Source organism: Thunnus maccoyii, chromosome 14, assembly GCF_910596095.1.
Source record: "Thunnus maccoyii chromosome 14, fThuMac1.1, whole genome shotgun sequence".
Lineage (NCBI taxonomy): Eukaryota > Metazoa > Chordata > Actinopteri > Scombriformes > Scombridae > Thunnus > Thunnus maccoyii.
The window spans coordinates 4,694,830-4,712,207 of record NC_056546.1 but is presented as its reverse complement, the minus strand read 5'-3'; the positions used below and the strand labels follow the sequence as shown (position 1 = coordinate 4,712,207).

Genomic DNA, 17,378 nt, shown 5'->3' with positions numbered 1-17,378 from the left:
GATGGCGCAATGTTCCAACACAGTAACAAGGTAAGAAACCTTTGAAGATTTCACCTCTGAGCTCAATATGCGATGAGCAGAGAATGAGACCAACTCCTCTCCATCTCCCTCCTCCACTTCTCTCTGCTCTCTCTGCCGCCATCGACATGACATTTACCACTTGTGCCAGTGCTCTCACACCGCAGTCATTCTTTGTGGACAGACCCCACTCCACTCAGTTCTCCTAAGTGCTTCCATTACCATTTTTCTTTCAATTAGAGAGTGGTGAAAACACTCTGTCTTTCTAGAACATACAGTGAAATGGATGCACGCTTGTGCAGACACCTACGAACACACTCACATGCATAAAGGGTTTGAGTTTATTAATGGATAAAATGCGGGTAAATCAATGGTCATTAACATTGGTTTGAATGAGGCTATTTACATTTTTGTGCGGCTTTTATCTTTTTTTTTAATCTCCTAATTCTCAGTGTACGCTAGCTAGATTTTTCCTCTATGTACTTTATTATGTTTATTAGATGGACACTGTAGGAATTTTGATAGACTGAAGGACTTGTTTCACCTTTCACTGACATGGTATCCATCACAACGCCCTCAGATTGCTTTCTTCAAACCTTTAAGTTTAATGTTTATACCTTTTCCCCCCAGACGATATCTATTTGTTCTGAAACAGACTGTTTCTTCTTGTCGTTTTGTCACACTATCACACTCTGTCTCTCTGCATCAGTCGCTCATTTCATCCATCACAACCACTCAGTTTTTTTCTCTTTTACTTTCTCATTCTCTCTCTCTCTCTTATTCTCAGGTTTCCCATAGCGGCATGTCCAGAAATAAAGTTCTTGAGGAGAATGTCTCTGTTACTATAGTGCTTCAGGTATGTTCAAACTAAATAAAGCAACTGACAGACGTGCAGTTTTCTCTAACATTGTTAATTTACTGTATAAATTTGGTTGCTTTTCATTTAAGGAAATGGGTAAATAGTCCATTTTCCATTGACTTTTATATGGGACAGGGTGAACATTTTGAATAAAATACTTTCAATTACAATTTTACTTTTATTTTCATTGGGAACAATGGATACAAAAGTAGTTCACATGGTATTTTTATTGTAGATTTGATATAATGGGTATTTATTCCCTATGTTTTGGTAATCAGTGTTGGTTGGTCACTCTCACCTCCAGACCTCTTGTACCTGTTTCACACCTTTTATTTCTATTGTGCCTCATATACTTAAGTGAAATATGCCAGTGACTCTCCCAACCAGCACACTGACACTTTATACTGGAATATCAGACATATAGGTAAAGGATTCAAATGGAAATGATGATCAGACGATGTAAGGATTCCTCCTATTAAATAAGTTATAGAAAAACACTGTATTTAAATAATGTAAATCATGGAGCTTGCGTGCAAATCGTGTGCATTAGCATAGTGGTGCCTTTCCAGTAAAAACCAAAGACAGAGTTATAGACTAATGGACTAAACAGACTGAGAGCCGGGCAATCATTTCCCTTCATCCCTAGTTTTGATGTGTACTTTTCCAAAGTGTTTTTAGGTTTTAGTGCAGAACTGAGTCACAAATATAACATTAAATTAATTGCAGTGCTGAAATACTTCTGTTATTTGCTTAAGTTTCGTGCTGTATATTATAAAACAAGAGTGAAAACATATCTTTTATTTCTTTCTCCATTCCCCCAAATCCTACAGATAATATAAAATGTATCAGACAGAGAGGAAAAGTTATACTGCTGGCATATCTAAGTATGTCTCCACCGTTCAGTTCTTCTCGACTGTGTTCCACCTCGAGGCCAGTCAGTCAGTGAAATCTTTCAACTCCTTTGAAGGTTTGCTTTCGTCTGCCAAAAGCAGGAGATGAGAACAGAGTTTGGCATTTTGGGAAAATCCATCATACCAGGCAAAGTCTGTAAACATCAAATAAGTATTAAGACACTAATGCACTGTCAAAACATGCCACGAAGCTCATCCTCAAATGCACTCATTCTCAACTATTGCGTTATGTACAGGGGGGGATGGACAAAATAATGGGAACATCTGTAATATAGTGCAACCCAACCTAATAACACTGCAATTACAAATTCCTTTGATTGTTAAATGCTACTTTTGCTGAAACTATGTCAACCTACCAAAAAAATGAGTTTAAGTCATTTTGTTCTTAATTGAGCCATAAAATGTTATATTAATATGTTTTCCTGATGAAGAGCTGGTCATATCTATACATTGCCAGCTTCAGTAGGATAAAGGAAGACAGCTATTATTCTGGTGTGTAGATATTCTACTACTACTAAAGAAAAAAACTACAAAAAAATTATCTTGAGGTCACTTTTATATCTTGAGGTCAATTGTGAAATGACTTCTTCCTACACATTTTTTCCCAAGATGCTGTAATTCATGATAACAACGGATTATTTCTTCTCATTGACAGGGAAGAAATAAAAAAGAATATCTGAACTGATTCTTTAGAAAAAAAAAATCATCTTTATGGCTGAAGATGAGGGAAAATAACTCAAAAAGTTTCTCACAGTGAAAGAGGAGTTCAACTCAGTCGTGGTATTGTTCAGTTTACAGTACCAAGACTAGCAACTGCATTATCAGATGCTAAAGATAACTTTTGAACAAAACCATTAAGCAACAAACTCTAAAAACCAAAATAAAAGCACCACTAACACCAAATGCTGAACTCTAAAACATTTTCTTTTACATCTTTTTACTATTACTACTGGTATGCTTGTGGCTGTAGTTTTCTTTTTCACCTTACAATTCTATAATGTTACTTATATAATTGCCTCCAAAATAAATAGATTAAAATAAAACAGAAATCAAAAATAGCAAACCCCCCCCCCAAAAAAAACATTACAATAGTCGTTCACTCTTGCTCAGCTCTCGCTCACTACCAGTAAACAGAAGCTTTCTTCCTGCCTGCCTAGCACCCCCTGGTTAACACTCTCCGACTATTGATGGTACTTCTTACCTCTTGGCGGTGTCTCACACCCTCAGAAGGAGCTCCAATACAGTCGGGAGCATGGAGAGTTCTTTTTATGTCTTTCTCTAAAATCTCTGTGGGTTGTTGTGCTCTCGGCGAGGCCTTTGCCAAGTATGAGGATGCATTAGTCACACACACATGTACTCACACACTTTTGAATTGATGGCAGCGAGTGAAAGAATAGCTCGCAAAATATCGAGTGGAAGCTAGGGATCAGCTCGTCTTCAGGCGTTGTAAGGAATGCAGGGGTGTGTGTTTCTCTCTGCCCTGATTTTGTTTTTTTTTCTTAAAAAGACTAACGCTAGATACGAGGATCTGACCATAAAGAAAGCTTAACATGCATGTACGAATAAAACAACACGGCATGGTTAATGTGGTTGAGGTGACAGGATGTAAAATATGAATGGATGGATAGAAAAAAACCCCACAGAACAATGGAATAGATAGAAAAATAGAACAATATAACAAGAGATAGAACAATAAAAACAATAATAGAACAATTTAATATGGAGAACCCCTGGGGTCCACTGAGAAAAAAAAAGATCTATGTGTTAATCTTTACTCTTGGTTTAGAAATCTGTGCTTTCGGATTCATAATCTGTACCCATGTCTACCAAACTGTGCCTGACCACCGGGGGGGCTCCGTAATATAAAGATGGAGAGAACAATGGATAGAAACAAAAGAATGATAGAATGATAGATAGATAGATAGATAATAGATGAAAGATAATCAGATAGAATGAAAGAACATTAGTCAAGTCAAGTCAAATTTTATTTATATAACGCCAAATCATAACAGATGTTACCTCGGGGCACTTTTCCCATAGAGCAGGTCTAGACGCCAAAAGGATAGAACAATAAAATGAAAGATAGAACGATGGAAGGATGGATAGAATGAGTGATAGAATGAAACAACCAAATGACAGAACAGGAGAAAGAAAAATAAACAACAACAAGAATAGAAACAACCATAGAACAATAAAAGAACAATAGAAGGAGAATTGAGTGATAGAACTATCAACAGTACGATAGCGAGGTGGAATGATAGAACAATAGAATGGTTGATGGAACAACAGATGGTTAGAACAAACAGAACTGTAGATAAAATGTAAAAACAATAGAACAACTGATGGAATGATAGACAATAAGTGGAAAATAAATAAATAGAACTGTTGATAGATGGAGAGAATAACAGAACTCCAGACAATACATGACATAAAAATGGACAGGAATTCAGTATGGAGGCATTTTTGGAAATGCTTCCATCCTGTAACAGACTGAACACTTCTTGCATATTGATTACTAATCACTGCAGGTACACTGGATATACTCGCTCATAACGAAGCAACTGATAACACATACAGGTAGTCAGGTGATCCAGTCTTTCTCTCTCTGTCTGTCTTTTCTGACCTCCACTGTCTTCCAGACTCTCTGATGAACGTTGACATGTCCCGCAGCAACGAGGACGACTGCAGTTCTGAGTTCTGTGGTTATACTTGCTTCGGCTAATGTAGTTAAGACGACCACAGTGGAGGAGAGTGACTGGCTCTGTGGTTGACACTGTCACGACACTGGAAAAACCCCAGAGCGGGCTGACTCAGGAGTAAAAGTAAAGTTCTCCAACTCTATTTTTTCCCGATAACATTACAAGAATTCCTTCATGTCTTCTTGTTTTTTTTTAAAATTAGCTATATTTCTATGAAATCACCCCAAAGATCATCCCAAAGACACTTAGAAATCATTGTGTTGTCTATGAAGTTCATCCATAAGTATGAAGCTCTGGACCATCTGTGATCTGCATATATCTTGTACTGGTATAATAATAACAACTTCTCACAATTATGGAATTTGTTTATCATGACAACGACAACGTTCTCCCACATTCATGGGAACTGTGTGTCTAATTAGCCAAGTCATAGTCTTGTTGTTGAAATGTTATTTCAGGGACAGAACATGAGCAGAAATCTATTCAACTATTGAAATTGAATTTTACAAAATGAGGGTTTTTAACAGGATTGTGTTAAAAAAGGGGGTGGGGGGGGGGGGGGGGGGGGGGGGGGGGGACATGGCATTTAAAGTCAATAGGTGCTATTTGGTGATGTTGCCAATTTCATAAGGTTAGCCTATTGTTTGAAAACTGAACAAAAGGAAAGGAAATAAAGAAAGGAGCACAATCAGAGAGCTTTTAGAGAGAGTGAACCATATCATTTGGCTTTTGAGATAATATACTATTCTGCAAAAGCACAGGACGGATAATTATAGTCATAACAGGGTGTTATTGTCATTTTGAAAGTGTGTAGAAGTGTGTGTGTGTTTGTGTGTGTGTGTGCTCTCTCATGAGCTCCACACCTACAGTATTGATGAATCTGTGTACAGTATTACGCAGCATATTATATCAGGAAGGTGGATACAAACACAGGATGGAAACAAACAAACACAAAAAAGTCAATATTTCATCATGACAGGAAAATAAAAATCCAAGATATAACCACAGTTTGTTCAGTGATCAATTTCTTGAGCTGGAATAAAATCTAAAGTGATTGTGTACCTTGTCTTTTACACATGGGGTAACATTCATCTCTTTTTTTATCTTGTTTTTCTTTGCCTCTTCACCTGCTTTTGGTTATTTCTTTAAAAGTTACACAAAAGAAATGCGGATACAAAAGGTAATTACGATGTTAAAAGTAATAAAAGTACCTGCGATCCTCAGTTTCTTGGAACATATTGTATATGAATATAACCATCTGTGGTAAACCCTCACAGGTGTTTTCACTTTTGGCTAATTAGACCTTTTGTCACGACTCAGGATTTCTATTTGCTGGGACCACAGACACCTCTATGATTATTTTCTGCTTTGTATTTATCTCCACAGGAGAAATCCGAGTGTCACAACAGATCAGAAACAAACCAGAGAGGTAGGGGAAAGAAAATCTAAATCTGCTTAGAATGAGTATGTTGTATGGATTTGTGACAGAGCTCTGGTGCGTATCCTTAAGGTGTTGAATGCATTTCCTTATTATAACATTTACAAAGCCTTATCTTTTAACAGTGGCTGCGTGACATTTGACATGCTGGCATGACGCTTGTTACATCCCAGCGAGGGAGAAGGAACCCACTTAAATGGAGTGCAGGTGGTATATGAGGCAGCGGTTTTGTCGTTGAATCAATCAATTGCTCAGCGGTGACCTTCTTTCTTGTTTTTTGCTGCTGAGTTGTTATGGTTCTTGGTACATTACCTAATATGCATGCTAGCAGAAAAATAATACTTAAAAAAGGGGACTGGCTCAACAAAATTTTGCTCCATAGCACCAACAGTGTTCAGGGTACCTTTACAGTAAGTACTCTTTATGGAGTTTAGTAGCTTCAGCAGAATCTGAGCATAGCTCTGCACAAATTCAACCTAGCCAAATCAATAACTAGAAACACCTGTGTGGGAATCCTGGGCTTTTACTTGGCTTTTACTTCACTTCTTGTAGTTTATGAATTGTTTCTCTGGTTCATCTCCTTCCAGCGCCAAAGATGTGAACAAGAAATGCCACTATTGCATTTCTTGTAACTTCTCTGCCCAAACCTGCTAAAGTGATGCACTGTGGAGCCCGCAAGATGTTTTACACCCCATAAATCCTGGATATTTGGACAGTTAGCCCGCTGCTGTATCCTGCAGGGAGGTGGGTAGATTTGTATGTTGTGTTTCCTCACCCTTGGAGCCAGGAGACATGATAAATTGTCCTGCAAGAACAAACTGTGTCTAAATACATCAAAAGACTCACTATCATGTGCACACACACACACTCAGACCCAGCTATGTGGGGCACACACGCAGCTACAAGCAAGCATACATTCACACCCTGTGGCTGTAAATATAAGAGCTGTGGATGATATGATTGACACGCAGTGGTGTGACTGATGAAACTTTAAAACGGTCTTTTGACATCATCAACAAAACCAGCCATTTGGCTCATGAGACATGTCTCTTAACACTCTTTGATTTGATTGATGAACCCACACCTGGCATGCTTCACTGCCGCTCAGTCGTCCATTTTACTATCAATCTCAATAGCAGACAATTGTTAAGATACCCACAGTCAGCTGTTGGACTGTGGAGCCACTGAAATTAAATCCACATTAAACGGTCACTTCACCCAAATTACAAAAAAACACAGTTTGCTCCCTTAGCTCTAATAATATCTAGTCATGCAGATAGTTATACTGTGTAAACATGCACACATGTAAGCAAATGCAAATCATCTGCACTAGCTTATGAGGCGGTGTAGAAAAAAACAAAACTGAAATGAAGTAATAGTTGCTCATGCAGAGAGACTTAATGCATGACTGCAGAGACTGAAGAGATGCTGTGAAAATGCCAACTGGTAACACCAAAGTGTTGTACGGTGCTGTTGTGCAATTGAGAATCACTGATGCTAACTGATGCAATGCTAACTCTGGTGTTGTATCACTGGACTCAATTACAGGTTGGTCTGTTGTTACGCTGGACTGGGACTATGTTATTTTACTTTTTGTTATTGTGAGGCCTTATTTGGTTTGGGAGTATTTCCTCTTTTTGTCTCCTGTATCCTCATTTATTTCTTATTTTTACTTTTACTTAAAGTTAATTTAATTTGACTTAAAGCTCTACCTTTTCTTTCTGATCCCATGATGCTAAAGCACAGTGGTGGTGCACGCCAGGTAATAGGGCCTCCTTACATAAGGATCTTTCTTGTGGTGAAGTAATATGTTGCCCATTTTTTGATTATTATTTATTCAATAATAATCAAAAATTGATGGCTAGATAGTTAGCTGGAAACCTGCAAGTTGGCAAGAAAGAGACGACAGTTTGAGAGCACTGTTCGCCTCCATCAGGACATTTGAACCTCATTTTACTGCCGTTTTACTGCATCCTAACCAATGGTTGCCACATTTAACTACATTTCAAGCGATCATTTTAACTAAAACCATGATCTTTCCATAACCCTGACCAAGTGGTTTTTGTGCCCAAACCCAACCAGTCCTTAACCACAGCGTCGTCACGTCATAAAACATCATTATTTTGTAGCGTAACATAATGTAGTGGCATATTACCTACTGGTAGGTTCCTTGGACCCATTCCAATGGCTTGATTTGCACCTGCTAGTAGGTGTAGCTGATAGCCACTGATAATCAACTGAGTGATAAAATCCAAAACAGGTGATGTTTCTTTGTATGTATGCCATTGCAATACAATGGATGTAATTAAACAATTGGGGGAAAAAAGAAAATTAAAAAAATAAACATCTATGAGTCACTGACTTACAGTTAGAATATACCAGTATAGAGCAAAGTAGTCTACAGCTGTTTTATTGTATTTAGTTCTATATTATGAGTTTAATTTGATCTGTTCTGTGTGTCCTAAAAAGGCCTAAAAGCCCTAAAGTTGTTATTCTTATTTGATTAAAATATATATTTACCACATTTCCCCTGCTGTGCATGAGAAAAAATAGTGAGCACTAACAAATTAATGGACAGGCAGCACCCAGTTGTTAAAAGATGCAAGAAAAACACCAGTTTTCTCAACCTAAAACACAAAAAAGGGCTGCATATATTCTGTCCTGGCTAACTAAGACCCTGTAGATCTGCATGTACAGGGAGTGACAAACTGATACTTAAAGGAAAAATACAAATTGTCTCATAAGAAGCAAGTAATCACTCCGTTCAGAGAAACGTTACAGTGGATCCACGTTGATCCTTCGGGTTTTCTTTGATTTGAAGTGGTAAACACTGGGAAGAATGTGTGTAGTTTAGTACAACTACATTAGTGGTATCAATGACTACTGGGGAAAGATCTGATAGTTCAGCTTTAACATGCGTTTTGATCAATAAATTATCTCGATAAATACATACATCAACCGTACATTCACATGTTCGTTTCTGTTACCATTCAAAGTTTACTCTTCCATCGGCTGCTCATAGATGAGACAGCAGTAATCAATATTTTTCAAGAGTTAGTTGCCCTTTGGGCCCAATAGACATGAATAAACAAACTTTCCAGTCTCACACTCTCATATTCCCTTTGCTTTCATTTTTCACCCCGTGTCGACCTTCTTTCATTTCAGTAATGTTACTTTAAATCCAAACTTTTTTATTTTTATTTTACTTTTTTATGTTTGTATTTTGTTTCTTATATTTCTGACAGATGCTACAATCTACTATGTTTTACTTTTTTTCTCATATACAGAAGAATTTTCTCCTCATTATGTATTTTAGGTTGCGTATGTGAAGTAAGCAAGCAACAAAATAGTAAAAAAACAGCACAACATCTGATAGACCTCACTAAGGATTATGAAAAAGTATAAGCTTTTAGATTTATATCTTATCAAAGGAGAAATTTCATTAAGTTCCCGTCCCTCTTGGATTATTTTCATTTGGCTGAAGAGGCTGAGGATCCAAAGGATGGCGATGACAGTCCACAATCCACAAGTCAGAAAATTAATTTTTTTTTAAAAATGGTCGCTAAAAAGAGGGATGTATGGAGGACATGAGATAAACTGTGAAAAAGTATGAGAAACATGAACATTTCTGCAACTGCACATCACCATGTCAGTGATTTTATAATGAAGTTAATTTATTAGTTTTGTCTATTTCTCAGTCTTTCTAAGATGGTTTGCAGCAGGTAAGGAGGAAAAGAATGAAAAGGTTAGTGGAGTTGGCTAGAGGATGGGAGGAGGGGAGATAGAATAAGAAGAGAGACGATAAGAGTAAACTTACAGTAGGTGAACTGTACACACATCCATTAGACTGTGTCATGTGGGATTGTTCATTGTTCCATCTCACGGCACTGTTGTATGTTACTCTGATGTCTATATACTGTTGCCCTCTGGCCCATGCAATCACTACATCTTATCTGGAGCCGTATGTTCACTCTGTGTGTGTGTGTGCATGTGTGTGTGTGTGTGTGTGTGTGTGTGTGTGTATTGTCCTATTTGGTCTGATGCAGGCTTGTGTCACCAGCGGCTGCGAAGAGATCGATGCCTTTGGGAAAAAAACAGGTTTTTGCCATTAATGTGGGCAAAAACAATACAACACACAAAAGGTCTTGCTCAATGTTAAGGTGGTAATGCCAAGAAGAAATTGAAACCTTAAAAGTCCCTGTTGTGCATTCAGACCAAGACAAGGTTAAAAAATTATGTTTGACGACATATTAACACAGAACCATCTAGTGACTTTTAAAGAGCAGGAACTAAATTTAGACTCAGGTTTCTCCAGTTCAAATACAGGTAAACTTCATGAGTTTCTAAAGAGATTCTTAGGTTCCCAAAAGTGTCATAAAGGCCCATTATTAATCTAGACAACAACTACACAACATTGAACTGGTGATGACTGAATACTGGTTAATGGCAGCTGTTTGTGACCTCTGCTATTCATAGCTGCAACAATGCAGCTGCAGCACAGCTGGTGTGGAAAGAATTAGCAGCTATTGTCCGTTGTCCAGCAGTTTCAAAGCATTTTTCATCAAATTTGTTCTTAGAGACTCTATGTTTAGGATTTTTTTTTTTTAAATCTGATTTTGGCAAATGTTAGTGATATCAAAACACTGTCACTGATGCAGACAGTAATGCACATCCCTACACCCAGTAGATCCGCGTGGGAACACTGACATTAGACTGTACTCATTTTCACCAGAACTGTCTCATTTTTCTAGAAAAAAAAAAAAATGCAGGCCATCAGAAAAAAATGGCAGATGATATAAGCACATGAAAAAAAAAATCTGCACAGTGGCTTTTTATAAGGTATGGCTTCACTTGAGTTGTTGGATTTATTCCAGATGTCAAAGTGTAAACGCTTGAACAATTTGTGGGTGGGCTATGAGGTACAAACCTGTGGGTGGAGCTTTGTTAACAGTGGATTTCACTGATGTCCACTATCAACAATTTCAGAGCATACAATGTGTGTGTGTGTGTGTGCCCCCAAAGGAGCACAGTGCAGATGTGTGGGGGGAGGGGAGGAGCAAGAGAGGAACAGATGTGCTCTAGTAGGGACCTCTGTTCAGTCTGATCGGACCGAGCTCTGCTGAGGCAAGTGGCCGCTCATGTTAAGCCTCTTACTGCCGATTCAAATGACACTAGGCAAAAGCTTCTAGCTCGTGTCACACAAACATGTGTTCATGTGGGGAGAGTGTGTGTGTATGCATGTATGCATCTTCATCTGTGCAGCTGTACATGCATGACCACAAAAGCAACATCACGATGTAGAAGTGGAAAGGACTAAAAACACATGCGTAATTTTTAATTCATATCTTAATGTATGCGCTTTAGCTGAAGTACAGTACAGAGCATTACCAAGCATAACTGTACATCCTCCCATATCAGTGCAATATGCTGAAAACAGATGCTTGTGATCAGGTAAGATGGATCAGATCAGCATATGATCTGACATCCAACATTGATGGTTTGCTAATATGGATTAGTAGCGTAGAGGTACGGGAGATGCAGCTTACAGTGTGTGGATTTAGACAGAGATGGGATGTGATGATATAAGTCATGTATAATTCAAGTGATGAGTGCAAGGCCTTAGAAACTGCTTTAGAAATCAATATTGAAGCATCATGAATGATCTGTAAGATAATACAGGATAAGTATGGAATATTAGAGTCCCCATAGCATAGATAAATATATCAAATGTACACAGGGGAATTCTTCATGACAAATTATTTTCATTCTCCAGATTAAAAAACAAAAAAAATCAGTAACAAAATAATCTTAGCAAAAATCTGATTTTAAAACTAGCTTAAAACAATAGTACCTGTTTTTCTCCTACTATTCTATTACCAAAAGCATTTTGTGTCATTGTGTCAATAACTGTCAACACTGCAAGAGGATCAAGTTTACTTCAAGAGGAATCAAACTGTTTGGGTACATGGGAATATAAAATCCAGGTGACAATCTGAAAACGTCTTCTGAAAAATTGGTAAAAAAAAACAAAACAAACAATGACCCATAATCACATTTGATATCACTTACATTTGCCATTTGCCAGTGATGCAAGGAAACAGTCAGGCCAATCAGAGGCTGCCGCCGTCTACATTACATGACAAGTCTGGAGCAAGTTTCAGGACATCACCGTTGACATCAAAGATGACATAAATAGATTCACTGAGTCTGTGGTGGATTTTATGTGTAAAACAACAGAAGCAACTGTACCCAAAACTACCTCAGGGCTGTATTTTGATCCCCTGCTGTACTCCCTGTAAACACACACGACTGTGTATCCACTTTTGACTCCAACACCATTGTCAAATTTCCTGACAACACAGCTGTAGTGGATTTGATCACAGATAGCAATGAAAAGGCCTACCTGAAGGAAGGAAAGGACCTGACCCACTGGTTTGAGGACAGTATCCTACCTCTGAACATCAGATAGTGGACTTTGGGAAGAAGTAGGGAACAAACTACGCCCCCCTTTAATATCAATGGGTGCTCGGTGGAGAGGGTGGACAGCTTCAAGTACCTTGGTGTCCACATCACCGAGGACCTGACCTGGGGGCTGCATACTGACTCGGTGGTGAGAAAGGCAAAGCAGATACTGTTTCACCTCAGACGCTTGAGGAAATTCTGGGTATCCCCTCAAATACTGATGAAATCGTACCCCTGCACCCTAGAGAGCATCCTGACAGGGAACATCACTGCCTGGTACTGAAACAGCACCGAGCAGGACCGAAAGGCCCTGCAAAGAGTGATTAATTCAGCTGAACATACAATAGGCGGTACTCTACCCTACCTACAGGATATTTACACCAGGTGTTGCAAGAATAAGGTTAGAAAACTCATTAAGGATCCCAACCGCTCAGATAATGGCCTTTTCTCCTGCTGCATTCGGGAAGAAGGTACTGGATACACCAGGCCAGCACTGAGAGGCTCAGGATGAGCTTCTACCCTCAGGCCACTAGGATCCTAAATGAGGTCACTGTCTGCCATTACTGTAGGCCTGTTAAAGTAGCATAGAGGAATCCCAGGAATGATTTTGATGTGTTTAATTTGTTGACTATCATGCTATCCAGTCACTTTATATAGCCATACACTTCAGGTGGGGTTTACTATGTACAAACAGGCAGTGATGGCATCACACAGTGAGGTTAAACACCCATACAATAACATACAGTCATTTACACAATAGCATCATCATAAGAGGCGCACATGTGACTGCACACACACACACTCAGACATACAAACACACAGTTACAGCATGACCATCTGTGTGAGAGAGATGCTGTTGTATTTGTTTGGGGCTGTTCAGTCACCAATTTACTTCTCTTTGTCGGCTTTCTGTTGTTCAGACAGACACTCTCCAACTGAGCCCCCTTCAGCTCCATTTGTCTGCCCGCTCTTCTCAAACCTCCTTAACAAACCTTCCACTCATTTGTTTATTCATTTGCATCCACCGGCGGTCTCTGCCAGCAGCAAACTGTCGTTGAGTGCCTCCAACTACTCTGACAGAGCAAGGGGACAGATATCAAGGAGGAAGCAACATGTAACACAGCAAAGGAAACAGGAAGACTTATGTTCATTATACGATTTTTGAAGGATTAGACTTTCATGTCCTGAGCTGACTGAAGTATTTCATTTTGCTCCACTGTGTAAATACTGTATATACTGTAAGCCAGTATAACCAGTGCTGATCAAAGACCTGTAGTGTCAAGAATTGAATACTATTGATTTGATTTTATATGTTTGCTTCATTGTTTAGTCATTGAAATATCCAAGAACAGTGCCACTTTTGTCCAACCACAAATTCATCAGTGGAGCCATTCAAAATTTGGCATTGTTGCTTTTTAAGTGACTTAAATAACTGATCATCTAATTTGTTGTTGTTGTAGTTTAATAAGCCTGAAAACAGTGGAAAGCACTAGTTAAACTCAAATGACAAAAAAATTACTATTATTTACCAAAACTCTCCTTGTTCAAGACGAATTCGTCTCATGATCATGTGGATTTTTACGGCCTCACTTGGCTTTCCCTTTCCGAAAACACCAGATCAAAACTGCCAGATAACACATTTTGGCCTCTGTTGTGGTCTGGCATGGCTCATTTTGTTTGGCAATTGCTTGGAAAAATTGCTCGAAGTAGGTTGCATAATATGTGCACAGAACTGACAGTGCTCTCCCTCACTCAATACAACAACAAGAATCCTCCTGACACTCGACTGGACAAACCACCACATACTGGGCTGCCACTGTCTTGTCCTTCTGATTTTCAAATTGGACACATATGGAGGTTGCTCTGAAAAGTCTAAAAATCAATTCCTGAATTCGTTAAAAAGAAATAGGCCATGCGATTGCAGAATCATGTTCTATAATATATCCAGAACATCTACTAGTTGTTCACAGATTTAAAATATTGCATCATTTTTGTTCAACACATACCTGTTTGCACCCCCACACAGGTGATTTCTGTTATTCAGACTAATGATATCTTCTTTGGTTGAAGGTGAGCAGGGCTATGCTGGCAATAACATTAGATCACAAACCTGCACTTACTGAATAATACATTTGTCCCACCTGAACAGGTGCAAATAAGTTAACAAGAGAGTCAGGTAGATGTCAATCATGTGAACATGCCCACACAGTCCTGAGAAGAGGTCCAATCAGCCCAAATAATCGAAAACACCTGTGCAGGTGTACCATGGGTGAGCTCAGTGGATGCTCATTAGATTCTCCGAGAAAAATCCAAGACTGCAAGATGTAGTTTGGCTTCTTGTGGCCATGTAGCTGCTTCTAATTGGAGTGCTACAAAGAAAGATTTTCCCCCATACCTTCAGACTGTGGTCTGCTGGCTCTACAGGCTGTTACCTCTACAGCTTGTCATTTCATTTTCAAAACATAATTCTATCCTACTTTCTAAACACACAGAATTATACAGCATTATTGCTGTATATAACCTTTATACTTTGGTTTACACAATGTATGTCATTGAAAATAGCAAAAAAAGAACTGAAGACATGATTAATAGGGCCATATATTATTTATATATTTTTATGATGACAGATGTCTATGGTCAAAGTTACAAAACCCTGAGGTTGCAGGTCAAAAGCCAGAGCTTCAACCTGGTTTTTACCACTTTGCTAATGAGCTGACATCAGATTGTCTCACATTCCCATAAATGGCCATCCGTTCCCTAGCCTTGTTTGCTAAGATTGTTGCTAAGGTTTTTCCATGTGTTGTTTGCATCGTCCACTCTCATATTTTGGCTCGAACATGAGAAGAACTTGAGAAGTTGACATTTCAAGGAAAAGCAAAATACTACAACTCTAGTTGGTTTCAAGGTTTGTTGATGAAGCCTCCCAAGCAACCGGATGTCAACTGTGACGCATATTTTGGAAGCTTTTGGAAGCTAACCAATCCGAACAGAGTGGGCTCATTGAGGGGCAGTGTAGGACCTTCAGACCAAGGCTGAACTGAGGAGCTGCATAAATAGTCAGTATACGATTTACAGTTTTTTGAACTGTAAATCATGCCGAGATATTCAAGCAAAGCTCCAGAATATAAATGTAGACCTGGAAATGTACATGATATGTCCCTTTTAACCACCCACCGGTGAACACAAATGCTACGTAAGTCTGACAAAGTTAACAATGAAAAACTTCAGTGCACAAATCTTCAAATGACCATGGTCAGACAGGTTACTCACACAGTTCATTCACCTCGATTTCTTCTCTTGTACAGTTGTTGGCTAGCGAGGTTACATGGTTATTGTATGACTGCTAAAAGCCCCATTGACAACCGACTGGGTATATTCCAGCAGATGCTATACTGTGGATGTACTTTGTTGAGTCAACGCAGAGAAGCAGCTTGTAATTGTAGGGCTGTAGAGTATAAATAATGTTTTCCTTGTATACAGTACATTGACTCTTGATGTAAAACTCTAAAATAAATAAATAAAGACGGGAAAGCGGGTGACGGCGCATATTTCAAAGATGTTTAATTCATTTTTCCTCTCTTGAATCTTCCTTTTTTTCTCTCTCTCTCAGCCTGATTCTTGGTGCACTGTCTCCTCCCGCCTCTACTGACCCTCCACATTGTAAATCAGTGCGCCGCTCACTGCAGAAGCCCTCTCTGCTTTAGCCTGTCATATTGAAGCTTTACTCTGGCTGGCTAGGGGACTCCTTTCTTCTCCCTCGGCAAACACCGGGTTAGACTCATATCATGTTTCAAGCCATTACCAGCAAAGCCGAGCCCCGGGAAGGCAATGAGAGGAGAGCGGTCGGGGGAATGGAAAGGAGAGGGCCGGAGGAACAGCCATCCATCACTCCTTGGCCCCCTGGTCCTCTCACTGCCACTCCACCAAAACACTCACCAGTGAGGACAGGATGGAGGCAGAAACCTGCCACGCCCAGGTGGGGGTCAGAGCAACCAGACAGAGGAGAGAGCAGACAGGAATGGAGAGATGAGAGGAGAGAGAGAGGGGGGGAGCAAGACAGCAAGTCTGGTGGATTTTATGTCATTAGAGCCTTGTGTGACAGCTTCATCTCCCCCAGCAACAGGCAAAGAGAAAAATGAATATGGGATGATGGGTGGTGTCAATGACGAAGACGCAGAAAAGATGAGGAGAGGAAAAGAAAGAAATTAAAGAGCAAGACAAAAAAAAAACAACAACTAGCAAAAAGAGGCAGAGGCAGACAAAGAGACAGGCAGTCAACCCTAATTGGCACATTTTGGATTAAAATCAGCCCTTTTTCTCAGTGTCATAAACTCAAACCAGAAACGTCCATAAATCCATTAACAGACCTTCTCAGAAACTGTTTTCTTCTGCTGCTGATCCTGTTGTTATCTGTACATTTATGGTTATAGTGAAAACAGGTAGTGGCTAATACAGCATGATGTTTCATGATGCAGATTCATCAAAATGTAGCTTAAGTCAACAAATAAAGCACAAACTAAGCTAAAATAAAGTCTGAAGCATTCCTGTTTACATCACCCAGCGAATGTATTGCCAAAACTTAAAACACTTAAATCTCATATAGATATAAGAAGGGAAGGGAAAGGGGTGACATAGGAATAGACAAAATCCATAAATATTTGTTCCTTCTGGTGATGAAGATCATGTGGTATGATCGAAATCCCCAGAACAAATGCTAAAGGGATCTGTTGTTGGAACTGTTGTTTCCAGGATACTTTGAAGCTAACACGAGGAGTCCTTGAAGTGCTTAGAAATCTATGACAATTGGGCAAACTGTATCTACAGAAGGAGATCATGTGATTTGATAGAAAGCTCCAGAACAGCAACAGCTGCAATTTCCAAAGTCAAGAATAAACCGTGAAGATGTTCCTCTATCTGTATGAGTGTATGGATAACATGTGGACATAAATGACATGTATACTGCCTTCCATGTGCCAAATGACGGCACACCT

General features: G+C 39.2%; 1 protein-coding gene and 1 long non-coding RNA gene across 2 annotated transcripts in view; one reads left to right on the top strand and one right to left on the bottom strand.

The window, feature by feature from the left end:
- LOC121911458 (pro-neuregulin-3, membrane-bound isoform) overlaps window positions 1–17,378 on the bottom strand; it is a 383,988-nt gene that overhangs the window by 336,744 nt on the left and 29,866 nt on the right. The gene's annotated exons all lie outside the window — the stretch shown is intronic.
- On the top strand, window positions 719–16,837 carry LOC121911461. The gene is made up of 5 exons (XR_006099864.1): window positions 719–874; window positions 5,874–5,916; window positions 6,051–6,132; window positions 6,513–6,669; window positions 15,998–16,837. It is a non-coding gene; the product is annotated as an uncharacterized LOC121911461 (long non-coding RNA).